This window comes from Elephantulus edwardii, unplaced genomic scaffold, assembly GCF_000299155.1.
Source record: "Elephantulus edwardii isolate Elephantulus edwardi_28Jun2011 unplaced genomic scaffold, EleEdw1.0 scaffold00040, whole genome shotgun sequence".
NCBI classification, from domain to species: Eukaryota; Metazoa; Chordata; class Mammalia; order Macroscelidea; family Macroscelididae; genus Elephantulus; species Elephantulus edwardii.
Genome location: NW_006399790.1, coordinates 6,955,005 through 6,967,081, shown reverse-complemented (window position 1 = coordinate 6,967,081; position 12,077 = coordinate 6,955,005). Strand labels below are relative to the sequence as shown.

Here is a 12,077-nt window from a genome sequence, read left to right as displayed (position 1 = left end):
TTGATAGGCTTTGTTTCCTCGTCCCAAGTGACCATAGGCAGATGGGTTTATTTCTAGATTCTTGATTCTGTTCCATTGGTCTGTGTGTCTGTCATTGTGTTAGTATTACGCGGTTTTGGTTATTACAGTCGCATAGAAGTTTTTTTGGAACAGGAGTGGCATCTATTTCCTAAACAACATGCCTCTAGAAACTATGAACTTTGAGAAATGACGGGAGTTACCGAAAGGCTTCAGGTCTTTTGTTCATAGGGTCACTATGAGTTGTGTTTGACTCAATGGCAATCATCACCACCAACAACAACAGTAGGTTTTTAAGATCAGAGAGTGCTTGCTATGCCTTGCACTTCATTTTTGTTTTTCAAAAGTGCTTTTCTTATTCAAAATTTCTTTCCGCCTCACATAAATTTGACAATTGTCTTTTTAGAAAATGTTTTTATTGGGTTTTATGTAATAATTCCTTTACATTATGTTTCACTAATAGACATTGTGTTTTATACAATCTTTCATTTACATTGTGTTTCATACAATCATTTTCATGCATTATGCTTTATTAAATTAATCACCATTGGACCTTGCATATCATTACCTTTTATTTTTGCCTGGATCCTTGCCAAATGGCTTTAGAGGAAAGCTAGGAAGTGGTTTCTTGTGCATATGTCACTATGACTTGCCTCATGTGACCCTACTGTTTTATTCAAAAGTGACCAAGAGCTAAAGGGGGTACCCTACAAGAACTCTTTCAGTCGGGATGCTGCTTATAGGCTCAGAAGGATGCTATATCTTATGGAGTTTTGTTTGAGATTTACAATAAATACACTCAGACCCACAAAAAGAAACAGAAGTAGAAATAACAGTGGAAAATGAAGTCCTAGAAGAAGAAACAGAAATAATGATTAAGACAGAGAAGAAAGGAAAAGTTAAAGGAGCAGGATCATTAGAGAAGTCAAGAGCTACAGGAACCAACTCCAAAGGGAATGATGTGATACTTTTTTTTTTTTTTTCGGGGGCTCACAACAGCCCTTTTTATTTGAGGTGAGGGGAGGCGGGCTGAGGCGTCAGAGCTCCAAGTGGTCGCACCGCTGTTAGTGGCACCATGCTGACTACAGATCTGCTTCTCTCCTGGGTTAGAAGGGTGCATTCCCAGCGGAACAGGATGGACAGGGAGATGGGGGGACTTCGAATCTACACTACTCTTCAGAGCCCGCCTCGGGCAGTGGGCCCGTCAAGAGGCCCCACAAGGCCACGCCACGCCGTGTGGAAGAGAGCAGCTGTCGCTGGGGCTCCGAGGCTTCAGAACTCGATGTTGAAGGGGTAATCCTTGTGGTTGGCACAGCTCACCAAGGCGCAGACCCTCCAGCTCCTGTTGTAACTGAGCAAGGTGTTCACCTCTGAGCTGCTCAGGTCAAAGTCAAAGACCTGAAAGTCTCAATGATGCGCTTGGGGGTCACAGACTTGGGGATCACAACCATGTTCCTCTGCATGGGGAACCGGATGAGGACCTGGGCCACGGTCTTGTTGTGCTTGGTTGCAATTGTTTTGATCCTGGGGTCCTCCAGCAGGGAGGGGTCCTCAGGCTTGGCCCAGGGCTGGTCGGGGGAGCCCAGCGGGCTGTAGGCGGTCACCACAATGCCCTTGGACTGGCAGTACTGGGTCAGCTTCTCCTGGGTGAGGTACGGGTGACACTCGATCTGGTTAACTGCCGGCTTGTACTTTAAGCCAGGCTTGTTTAAGATCCTCTCGATCTGCAGGTGGTTGAAGTTGGAGACGCCGATGGCCTTCACCAGGCCTTCATCCACCAGCTCCTCCATGGCCGTCCAGGTGTCCACATAGTCAGTGTCGCTGGGAATCACGCTGCCCGTCCCATCCAGAGGGAAAAAGTCCTTCCCCGCCTTGAAGCCGGTCAGCCAGTGGATCAGGTAGAGGTCCAGGTAGTCCAGCTTCAGGTCGCTCAGCGTCTTCTTACAGGCCTCCTTCACCAGGTTTTTGTCGTGGTAGGTGCACCAGAGCTTGCTGACGATGAAGACCTCCTGGCGCTGGACCACGCCGGCCTTGAGCTTCTCCTGGAGGGTGGTGCCCACCTCGTGCTCGTTCTGGTACACGTGGGCACAGTTGATGTGCCGGTACCCCGTGTCGATGGCCACCTTCACAGCCTCCCCGACCTGGCCTGGAGGGGACTTCCACGTGCCCAGCCCCAAAATGGGCATCTTGGCACCGGTGTTGAGCTCGAGGAAATTAGCCATAATGAGATGCAATGATCACTCTCAAGACTCCAGATAAAGTTGGGAATGATGTGATACTTTTATGTCTAAGCAAAGCTTTCATGCCCTGAGTCACGAATTACTATTTCTGTGGCCTTCCATGAAGTCCATATAGGAAGTTGTTAAGGGGGTGATTTAGAATATAAAGGAAATATATATATATATATAAAAATAATACTTTTCTGAGGGAGCTCTGGTAACCTAGTCCACAGGGAGTGGTGCTACTAACTGGTGGTTCAAATCTATCACAGGAGAAGTGGACAATCCCTCCATGTGATCTGCAGCCTCTGAAAACCAGTGTTGGGATAGCTATGAATTGGTTCCAACTTGATGACAATGAGTTTGAGTTTTTACTTTTCTGTATACACACTAGAATAAAATGCCATTACCAATATAAAACCGAACAATTCCTACAGCTAAAAGTCTTGACACAGAACCATTGTATGCACTTTTTACAAAGCTGTACTTTTTACTCTAAATAACCAGGAATTGTTGTTGTTATGTGTTGTCAAATCGACTGTGACTCATAGCGACCCTATGTACTACAGATCTGAAGTCTGCTCTATCCTAAACCCATCTCACTGTCTCCAATAGACCTACTCCCATTACCCCAGTTATTGTGTCAATTCATTTCATCTAGGTTCTTTCTTTCCTGAGCTGTCCTTCCACTCTTCCAAGCATGATGTACTTTCCCAAGGACTAGTCTCTCCTGGCCACATGCCCAAAGTATGTGAGACAGAGCTTCACAATCCTTTCCTCCAAGGAGAAACCTGGTTTCATCCTCTCCAGGACAGACCTATTTGGTCTCTTGGTATGTTCAAGACTCTTCTCCAGTACCACAACTCAAAGGCATCAATTCTTCTTCTGTCATCCTTGGTCATTGTCCAGCTCTCATATGCATAGCAAGTATTGCAAAGCCCACAGCCTGGCTCAGGCATAACTTAGTCTCCAGACAATCATTGCACTTAAACAGCCTAGAGAGGTCCCTGGCACCAGATCTACCTAATGCAAGTCATCTTTTGATTTTCTGACTGCTGGCACTAAGAGTGTTGATTGTGGAACAAGCAAGTTGAAGTAGTTAACAATCTCAACTTCTCCATCTATTATGATGCTGCCAATTGTTCCAATGGTAATACTCTTTCTTTTGTTGATGTTGAGTTTCCATTTATACTGGAGACTGGAGTCCTTGACCTTCTGCAGCAAATGTTTCAGATCCTCCTCAATTTCAGCAAGCAATTTCATCTGCATAATGTAAGTTGTTGATGAGTCTTCCTCTGATCAAACACCTTATTATGTAAATAAATATACACCTAGAATATCTTATTTATGTTGCATAGCAGTTTTCCTGTAGTTCACTCCTGGTTGTTATGCTATATGAAATATAACCCAAAATAGAATATTTCTTTCTAACATTTTCTATATTACTCAGATTTGTCCTTTGATGCATGACCCACAAATTCTTCCAAATTATCCTGAGACTCCCAGTACAATCCTTATAGCTCTGTTTTCTTTGTCAAACAATAACAGCTAATATTAATGGAACATCTTGTCACTATAGTTATTTATTAGGATAACTTCCTAGGAACTTGCTAAGTCAAGGGAAAGATCTAGAGATTTTAAAGACAAATTTATCCCTAGAAAGTTATATTAATTTATATGCTTGCCAGAAATATAGAAAATTGATCTTCCTTTTTATTCTTATGTCCATCACCATTAGGTACTGTTGTTGGGTGCCATGAAGTTGTAGCAACATTGTGAACAACAGATCTGATCACTGATCTGTTTTCCATCCTCATCAGCTCTAACATACTTGAGCCATTGCTACAGTCACTTTGTCAATCCATCTCATTGAGGGCCTTCTCCTTTTTTACTGACTCTCCACCTTTACATGCATGATGTCCTTCTCCAAGGAATAGTGTGTCCTAGCAACATGCCCAAAGTATGTGAGACAAAACTTTATCATCTTTTCCTCCAAGGAGCACTCTGGTTGCACTTTTCCCAAGACGTATTTGTTTGTTCTTTTGCTAGTCCATGTGATATTTAGTAACCTTCTCCAACACCACAGTTCAAAGGTATGAATTCATCTTTTCTCATCCTTATTCATTGTCCAGCTCTCAGATGCATAGCAACTGATTAAAAAGACCGTGGCAATATTGGGTAGTAACATTGCATTTAAAAACAGAACATATGGCAGCTAAATAAATTATCTTGTTTATTTTCTTGCAATTTATATGACAACAGGTAGACTTAAGCCTACTTACACATTAGAGATCAACTGTATTTTTAAATTACTATTCATACTCACAGCTATTGAACTGATTCTTCCTCATACAGTCTTTCATCAGGTTTTTGAGGATGTAAATCCTTACAGATGGGATTGCCCAGCTCTCTCCCATTGATTAACTGATTGAATAGCTGAAGGATCCGAACCTATGTCCTTTAGGTTAGCCATGAAACTCCTAAAACATTATGATACCAGAGCCTCCGTCCCAGTAAAATAACTCTACTAGAATAATTTAAGAGAGCTCTAGTGGTCATAGGAATTTATACCCCTAACCTTAAAGTTGTGCCTTTTTGCTGCTTAGAATCTACCAGCTGCTCTGTAGGAGAAAAATGGGCACTCTCCTCCTGTGAGATTTGCAAGCTCAAAAAACCCACTGTAGGCTCAGCGATGTGTTGGTTTCAACAGAATAGCAATGAATTATGAGTATAATTTACTCTGTTTTTATGTGTGAGAACTCTGATTTATTAAATTTAGTAGTCCTTTATCTAACCAGACTGTTTAGTTGTTTTGAGAGTCCTTGTAATTAATCTTCAATATTTAATTAACATTTATGAAATACAGATTTTGATGAATTTATATTGACACACTTCACTTTACATTATGAGATTCTTTCTGGACTATATGATTCTATTAAGTAACACAAATATCATGTGGCAAGAATATTTATATTCTTGGTTTCTTATCTGGTGGTAAGGAAGGGCATTTAAAGATACAAATCAGGTAACTCTATATGCAGTTTTACATAGTTGCATCGCACATTTTCCAAGTTTTATCTAAATTGATAGCAAAATCAAAGGAGTGAGATATAAGAGCTAATCCTGTTTCAGCTACTTAAAACAAGGAACTGAAGATCACATATACATATTATTAAACTCTCCAATAGGCATGCATAGTGTGGTCAAAAAGGTATCGATGCTGCAGTCTTTTATAATTTATGTAATTTTATGCATAAAAGAAGATATTCAGATGTCAAGTTACTCAGAAAAAATAAGTGATGGGAAGTAAGAAAATGATTAAACTAAATCACATGGCGTCAGGCTATCAAGGAAATCTGCATATGCCCTTGATGTCAGAAAAGCCTTTTACAGTAGATCTGATAAAAGTTATTTTTTACTTAGTTTTCCTTTCACCCATTATTTCCTCTGGGAATAGCTTAGATGATGCAAGAGCATTACAGCAGATAGAATGGCCCTGTTTACTGTAATGTTGAATTCATTACAAGATCTAAAAAAAAAAAAAAAGCAAAAAAACCAGCAACTTTGAACAATTTGCTGTGGAAGTTTTGAATGGAAGAATTAATTTTGACTATATTTTCTTAGAATTAGTTCTAATGCATGTGATCATGTCTTGCTCACACTTTGCTGTCACTCTGACCAACTTCTATTTGTGAATGTAGTGCATTAGAATATGCTAGAGTATGTGTATTACATCTCTGATGCTACAAGATGAGCTGATAGACGAGTATCTTTTGGAAAAGAAAGAATAGAGAAAGTGGAAATACCAACACACACACAAATAGTAATGGCTACATACTTTCCCATTTTATACACTAGTTGAAAGTAACACCTTTTTTCTACTCTAAATATGTGTACAGAAGAGTGTGTGCTATGCATTTTACTAGTTTATTATAAGCTATATTGTCTATGTTCTGCTTGTTTTAGAATTCTAGTCCTGTATGTCCAATTAAACTCTAAAATATTTTTTAAATTATATAATTCACATAAACTATTATATTCCCCTAAGTATTATCTGGTGATATGATAGTTAATGTTATGTTTCAATTTAGTCAGTCTATGATTGTCCATATATCATTTTCCTCCGTTTTGTCATTTGGTGTAAGGGGATTTTCCCTGGAAATGTGACCTGCATCCTATATATAAGAATTTTCTGTCTCTCTCTGACTTCCAGTTCTCAGACATAAGATAAAATCTTACTGCCTGACCTGCAGATTTTTGGAATCTCCAAGTCCCATCACCTCACAAACAAGCAGTCTTCCTTCTTACCTGCCAATTTGGTATCAATCAACCTCTGCAACAACCTGAGTAAGAAACTCCCAGCCCAAAATCTGACTCAGGGTCTTATGATTTGCCAGCCTCCACAACTGCCCGAGCCATTTCCTTAAAATAAGTCTCAATCTTTCTCTCACTTCCCATAGATACAGATATAAATAAATAGATATAGATGCTGATATAAAGATATACATAATAGATACATATTAAAAAATATGATATATAGATAAATAGATATATAGATGATATACTAAAGAGAGATTTGTATTTATTTCAAGGAATTTATGTCTATGAATAAATTGTTTTTGTTATGTGCCATCTAGTTAATCATGGCTCATAGTGACCTTATGAACAATGGATTCAGAACCCTGTCCTAGCTTGTGCCATCCTCACAATTTCTGATATACTTGAGCCCATTGTTACACTCACTGACATCATTACTCTTTAGTATTCTGGACAGATCCCTGACAGCAGATTTTCCCAATGTGATACATCTTTTGATTACTGCTGATACCAAGAGTGTTGATTGTGAATCCAAGTAAGATAAAATCACTGACAACTCCAATCATTTCTCCATTCACAATCAGATTGCCTATTGGTCCATTTGTGATGTTCCCTATTGTTTTTTCTGAAGAACAGATATAATCCATATTGAAGGCTGCAATCTTTTATCTTCTGCAACAAACACTTCAAGTCCTCCTCACTTTCAGCAAGTGAGATTGTATCATCTACATAACAAAGGATATTGAATTTTCCTCCAATCTTGATGCCACATTCTTCTTTATAAATTCTGGCTTATATCTATGTACTCTATGAACTTTAAACTCAAAGTGTCAGAGTCACAACTCAAGGACTGAATACAAGACCTGAAAGTTGTCCCTTGTGGTCTGAAAGATTGTTTTATTTCTTGTAGTAATGGAATTGATGTTGCTAAAAACTAAACCCAAAGTTTATGGTAGGAAGTCAAGCAGAAACCATTGTAACTATCCCTACCTAGGAAAATATTAACCCAAAAGTAAAACTGTATTCCTGAAAGGACTGCAAGGTTAATGCCACCATCAAAGACTGAAAAGATACAGGATGCTGATTACTAACACATCCCAATTCAACTTGCCTAAAAACCAGATGCATTTTGAAGAATGACAGTAGATTATCGTAAACTTAACCAGGTGGTGACTCCAGTTGCAGTTGCTGGTCCAGATGTGGTTTCATTAATTGAATAAATTAATATATCCCTTGGTACCTGGAATGTAGCTATTGATCAATTCTTTTTTCCTTAATTTCAGTTTCAAAGGGACATTAGACTCTATCTGCCCTCATTTGGTCAGGTCGGCAGTATATCTGAACTGTTCCACCTCAAGAGTATATCAACTTTCCAGCCCTAAATCATAATCTAGTTCACAATAAACTTGATCATCTCTCTCTTCTTTAAGATGCCACACTTGTCCATTATATTAATTGCACTAGGCTAAAGATAACTAGATCTAATAAGAATGAAGTATCTATGATTTTAGACTTATAGGTATGATGTTTGCATACTAGAGGGTGTTGCTGGAGAAGAGTATTGAACATACCATGGACTGCCAAGAGAACAAACAGGTCTGTCCTGGAGGCAAGGATTTTGAAGCTCTATCTCATATGCTTTGGGCATGTTGCCTGGAGGAATCAGTCTTTGAAGACTGCTTGGGAGGGTAGAGGGTGAGTGTAAGAGGGGAAGTCCCTGGATAAGATATATTAACACAGTGACTGTGGCAATTTGGTCAGGTATGTCAGAGATGATGAGGTTGACTCAAAATAGGAAAAGGTTCAGAGACATTGCTCATGGAATCACTGTGAGCCATAGTTGACCCAATGGCACATAACAACAACAACAACAGTATGGGCAAATGGGGATTCCTGGTGGCTTAGTTTGTAGGGAATTGTACTGCTAACCCAAAATTTGCATCTCTGGCAGTTAGAACCCACCAGTGGATCCAACAAAGGAAATTTTAAAAGAAGATGAAATACAAAGAGGTATTATAATAAAAGGATTTAGTCCATGTAGAACTCAGGCAGCAGTATATAATCAAGAGTGATTCAGTTAAAGAAATAAGTTCGAGTTTCACTAAAGTCATTGTCAATATACAAAGCCTCAGGAATTGGAATATCAATTAAGATGTTTCAACATGAAGATATAACACTGGAAGTATTCCCTCTTCTCTATCAAGACATTGGGAAGACAACTACCTGACCAACTGATTGAAAAAGGTCTGTATTTGTGCCCAGTTCAAGGCAAGATTTCCCAACAAAACATCACTCATTGCTGTTGATTTGGAACTGACCCATAGCTAAACCTTCAGCAGTATTTCAGAGATTATAAATTTCATGGGGGGGGGAACTCCCATCTCTCTCCAACAGAGCAGCTGGTGGCTTTGAACTGACTGCTTTTGGGTTGATAGTAAAATATCTGATCCACTAAGCCACTACAGCACCAAACTCATTGCCCCTGAGTCAGAGCTAACTCATAGATGAGCCTCCAGGATTTTTCGGAGGCTATAAATAGCATGGGAGGGGGGTGGGGAGAATGCCCATCTTTCTCCTGTGGAGCAGCTGGTAAATTTGAACTACCTGCCTTTGAGTTGGCAGCACAACTCCTTACCCACTAGGCTACCAGAGCAACCTCAATAAAACATAGAGCTATTTTTTAAAAATAATTCATACCACATGCATGCAAAATTTCACTGAGGTTTAAAAAACAATTGCAGACAATTGGAAACGCAATAGCTTAGATCAAGTGCATCTGCAAAGTTGTGTCATCTGCATAGAATAAGTTGTTGGTGAGTCTCCCTCCAATCCTAAAGCCAGATTTTTTTCTCATATAACCCAGCTTCTCGAATAATTTACTCAGCTAACAGATTTAACAGTGAAGAAGATTTGAAGCACATACTGATAAAACATTTATATATATAATATAGTGTGGATAAATACTTCAACATAAAGTACAAGTGTTCATAACTGGGCCAATACACATCACGATAAATGGAGAAATGAAGGAAGTGGCCAATTTTTTAAATTTACTTGGATCCACATTAAAAACTCATGGAAGCAGCTGCAAGGACCTCTTTAAAGTGCTAAACAGCAAGAATATCTCTATAAATATTAAGGTATGCCTAACCCAAGCCATGGTATTTTCAACTGTTTCATCTACATGCAAACACTGTATAGTAAATAAAACCTGAAAAGTGAATTACAGTGCTGATAATTAATACAGAGTGTACATAACCATGGGTTAACAGGAAAACTAACAAATCAGTCTTGGAAGTAGTATAGCTAGAATATGTCTTAGAAGGGAGAATGGTGAGACTTCATCTTACAGTATTTTAGATATCTTATGAGAAGTGTTCAATCCCTGAAGAACAACATCATGCTATGTAAAAGGAAGGCAGTATGGTGCTTTCTCAAAAAGTTAGAAATAGAAATACCATTTGACCCAGAAATTCCACTATTGGAATATACCCAAAAGGAACCAGAACAGCCACCCAAACAGATGTATGTACACCTATGTTTATTGCTTTGTTGTTCACAATAGTGAAGAGTTGGAAACAACCCAAGTGCCCACCAACAGATGAATGGATAGAGAAACTGTGGTATATTTACACATGGATTGCTACATAGTACTGAAAAACAAGGAACTCATAAAATATTATACAAAACAGGTGACCCTGGAGGGCATTATGCTGAGTGAAATATCTCAGTCACAAAGGGACAAATACTGCCACTGTTGTAAAAGGGGACTGACATCGGGGTTGGGGGGAGAATGAGAAAGATGGGACAAATAATATATACTGCACTGAAAGAGATGAGGGAAAGAACTGTTTAGAAGGTATATGTGATTAGGTATTATTGTCATGACAAGAGTCCAGAATAAGAGGTACATAGCAAAGTGGACTGGGAAGTGGGGAGAGGGAGGAAACTGTGCAAGTATGAAAAATGTTTTTAAAGAGAGACGTGATCTAGGGGGCAGGTGGAAATAGAAGTTTTCTGTAAACTTTTGTTAAAGTATTAATATAAGTACTGGGGGGGAAGTAAATGGTCAGCAATGAAGAGGAAGACCTCTATGAGATGGATAGACATGCAGAATTGGGAGGATATTGTAAGATCAGACAATATGCTTCATTCTATTAATACAAGAACAGCATAGGAGTCTCAACTTATTCTTGTAGTTTTGGCTATGAGATAAATGGACTGTTACAAAGATGCATGACATAAGGCACTCGAGAAACAATTTATCCACTATACTCTGTTAATAGGATTCATGTAAGAACATTTTTCCAGGTTTGCTCACATCACCTTCAAGAGGACTTGTTGACACTTGTTAAAAATGCTCAAAGGTGCAGAAAATAACTCTTACGGAGGAAGGCTAAATTTCGTGGTTATTTTTAGCATATAAATGAAAAATCTGTGATATTATTTAATTACTGTTCTCAAAAATATGAGAGTTTGTATGAAAAAGATATGGGTCAGACATTTCCATGCTCACATAAGAGAACTGGATTTAAATAAGACAAGAAAGATGTTCTGGATATAGCTATCAAAGGAGACTTTGAGATTCATATTTTTTCATAAGAGAGTATCCATTTTGTAATGTAGGTACTATTCTATTAAAATAGAAATTTACCAAGGAAAATGCATTTCCTTGATTTATTAATATTAACTTTCAGAATTCTGATTTACATGTATTAACTTCCAAGAATCAGGTAGAGGGCTTTGATTTATACATCATGCATATAAAAGTTCTTATTAATGAATCCTAAATTTTAAAGTTGTGATTTAGTATGTTAGTTTATAAATCTTAACTTTAAAGTTCCAATTTAGTGCTGTGATTTATGGGCACCAAGTTTCATGCTATTTATGAATCATAATGTTAAAGCACTGATTTAAAACGATAGTTACTGTAAGAAGCATTAGTACGATAAAATGTGCAATTCTTAAGAGACCAAGATAAAACTGATCAATGATTCTTATATGCAGCACATTGTGCATATATTCAGCTACAGGGTCATCCTCAGTGGTACATTTTGAATAGAATGCTAAGACAAGTCTAGGATAAAATACAATGGAATGATAATAAACTGTGCTACAGGAACTGTCTTCCCTTTTTATTAGACCCTTCATGGTAAAAGCAAGCAGTTTACAGCTGGTACACTCCTTACAATTTTCATAACTTAGCCAACAAAGATAGCCTCTGCACTGCCTAACAACTTACCAATGTTTAAGTAAGATGGTAAAATTTTCTTAACTATACCTATATATTTGGTTAATGAGGCACACTGTTGTTGTTAGGTGCCATCAATTAGACTATGATTCATAGTGATATCATCTTCGACTAACTCCAACATGCTTAAGTTCGTTATTAAAGTTACTCTGTCAATCTATCTTTTTGAGAGTCTTACAGTGCCTAATTTGTTGTTAGGTGCCTTTGAGTCTACTACAACTTAAGGCAAAGCTATGAACCATCCTCACAATCTCTGGTATGTTCAAGTCTAC

The 12,077-nt window shown here is 38.3% G+C and overlaps 1 pseudogene; it reads right to left on the bottom strand.

Moving 5' to 3' along the window:
- Positions 1–1,290: 1,290 nt before the first annotated feature.
- LOC102860876 lies at positions 1,291–2,240 on the bottom strand (annotated as a pseudogene).
- Between the last annotated feature and the right edge of the window lie 9,837 nt (positions 2,241–12,077).